This window comes from Syngnathus scovelli, chromosome 8 (genome assembly GCF_024217435.2).
Source record: "Syngnathus scovelli strain Florida chromosome 8, RoL_Ssco_1.2, whole genome shotgun sequence".
Taxonomy (NCBI): domain Eukaryota; kingdom Metazoa; phylum Chordata; class Actinopteri; order Syngnathiformes; family Syngnathidae; genus Syngnathus; species Syngnathus scovelli.
This window is the reverse complement of record NC_090854.1, coordinates 1,342,032-1,344,642: the sequence shown is the minus strand read 5'-3', so window position 1 is coordinate 1,344,642 and position 2,611 is coordinate 1,342,032. Positions and strand designations below refer to the sequence as shown.

Genomic DNA, 2,611 nt, shown 5'->3' with positions numbered 1-2,611 from the left:
CGACCACCTCCGCGGTTCTTATAAACAGCCGATCCGCTCGGCGGGAGCTATTTTCGGCCACTTGGCTCGTGCGCACGGCCTCCCGGATGTGCCGGGCGGGTGCGCGAGCTCGCCGGCCGCTGGAAGTCGAATGAGGCGCCGCGACCACCTCCGCGGTGCTTATAAACAGCCGATCCGCTCGGCGGGGGCTGTTTTCGGCCACTTGGCTCGTGCGCACGGCCTCCCGGATGTGCCGGGCGGGTGCGCGAGCTCGCCGGCCGCTGGAAGTCGAATGAGGCGCCGCGACCACCTCCGCGGTGCTTATAAACAGCCGATCCGCTCGGCGGGGGCTATTTTCGGCCACTTGGCTCGTGCGCACGGCCTCCCGGATGTGCCGGGCGGGTGCGCGAGCTCGCCGGCCGCTGGAAGTCGAATGAGGCGCCGCGACCACCTCCGCGGTGCTTACAAACAGCCGATCCGCTCGGCGGGGGCTATTTTCGGCCACTTGGCTCGTGCGCACGGCCTCCCGGATGTGCCGGGCGGGTGCGCGAGCTCGCCGGCCGCTGGAAGTCGAATGAGGCGCCGCGACCACCTCCGCGGTGCTTATAAACAGCCGATCCGCTCGGCGGGGGCTATTTTCGGCCACTTGGCTCGTGCGCACGGCCTCCCGGATGTGCCGGGCGGGTGCGCGAGCTCGCCGGCCGCTGGAAGTCGAATGAGGCGCCGCGACCACCTCCGCGGTACTTACAAACAGCCGATCCGCTCGGCGGGGGCTATTTTCGGCCACGTGGCTCGTGCGCACGGCCTCCCGGATGTGCCGGGCGGGTGCACGAGCTCGCCGGCCGCTGGAAGTCGAATGAGGCGCCGCGACCACCTCCGCGGTGCTTATAAACAGCCGATCCGCTCGGCGGGGGCTATTTTCGGCCACTTGGCTCGTGCGCACGGCCTCCCGGATGTGCCGGGCGGGTGCGCGAGCTCGCCGGCCGCTGGAAGTCGAATGAGGCGCCGCGACCACCTCCGCGGTGCTTATAAACAGCCGATCCGCTCGGCGGGGGCTATTTTCGGCCACTTGGCTCGTGCGCACGGCCTCCCGGATGTGCCGGGCGGGTGCGCGAGCTCGCCGGCCGCTGGAAGTCCAATGAGGCGCCGCGATCTCCTCCGCGGTGCTTATAAAGTGCCGATCCGCTCGGCTTGGAGCTATTTCCGGCCTCCCGTTGGTGCCGGGCGGCGTGCGCGAGCTCGCCGGCCGCGATCTCCTCCGCGGTGCTTATAAACAGCCGCATGCGCACGGCCTCCCGGAATTTGAACACATTTCGTCAATAAATTTCGCATATTCAATTTTGAAGTTTAATATAATGCAACAATTGAGCTCGACTTATACAAAGGATATATCATAAAATCGTAAATTTCCGTCGAATTTTAGGGGGTCGACTTATACACCGAGTCGACCTGTACACCGGCAAATACGGTAAATACGATTAAATAAAATGATACGACTGGCATAAAAACAAATATAAACCACATAAAAATAAAAGTCACCATTACGTTGAATTATTGGGAGCACCGAGCTTGTTTCTCAGAAACGAGCCGGTCCCATCCAGGCGTAATCGGAGACAATGAAACCCGAAGTGGTTAAGGTTTGTCTTTTAATGCAGGATGCTTGGTCTCCATGTGCCGAAGCAGTTTTGAAGGCTTCATTGGCTCGCGCGCTAGTTTCAGGGGCGATTGTGTCTATAAAATGCAAAATGTTGGGTCACCTCACGGCTTACGGCCATACTACCCTGAGAACGCCCGATCTCGTCCGATCTCGGAAGCTAAGCAGGGTAGGGCCTGGTTAGTACTTGGATGGGAGACCGCCTGGGAATACCAGGTGCTGTAAGCTTTTTCTTTTTCTTATGTGCACTTCAATCGTTTAAGAAACTATTTTTTACAACACCCATCACGAATGGCATCCGGAAACAGCAAGCCTAATTTAAACTCCGACATTGAAACTATAACACGAGTTTGAAAGCTATATTATGTGGTGACATCCACAGCATTGTAGTTAAATTTTTTACCGCTAGAGAGCAGACTATGTACAGTGAGCATGGCTCCCTGTGAACTCAAAGCAGCAGGCTTGACTTGTAAAAGAACCCAACACAACACTTCCATGAAGTGTTTTTAAACTTTTCAAGGCATTTATTTTGATTCAGCAAAATGCAGGTCGCAACGGCAAATTCGTGCTACCGCATAAAAAGCTGTCAATAACTTTTCATGATAGCCATGTTTCCAGAAAAGACCAAAAGCCTTGGAAGAAAGCCTGTTTCGGCCCTGGTTGTAAAAAAAAACAAAAAAAAACAAAAGGGAAGGGTGACCGTCCGGGAATACCAGGTGCTGAAAGCCTTTTTTTTTTTTTTTTCCCCACGTCAATTGTGAAAGGAAACTTTTACCACAGCTATCAAGTCCCGCCGCTGCTTGGCATGGTTTCAGGGGCGATTGTGTCTATAAAATGAAAAATGCTGAGCGGTCTCACAGCTTACGGCCATACTACCCTGAGAGCGCCCGATCTCGTCCGATCTCGGAGGCTAAGCAGGGTCGGGCCTGGTTAGTACTTGGATGGGAGACCGCCTGGGAATACCAGTTACCGTAAGCT

General features: G+C 56.2%; 2 non-coding genes across 2 annotated transcripts; both read left to right on the top strand.

The window, feature by feature from the left end:
• Positions 1–1,742: 1,742 nt before the first annotated feature.
• On the top strand, positions 1,743–1,861 carry LOC125974250 (5S ribosomal RNA). The gene has a single exon (XR_007483422.1). It is a non-coding gene; the product is annotated as a 5S ribosomal RNA (ribosomal RNA).
• A 631-nt stretch (positions 1,862–2,492) lies between these two features.
• On the top strand, positions 2,493–2,611 carry LOC125974288 (5S ribosomal RNA). The gene has a single exon (XR_007483459.1). It is a non-coding gene; the product is annotated as a 5S ribosomal RNA (ribosomal RNA).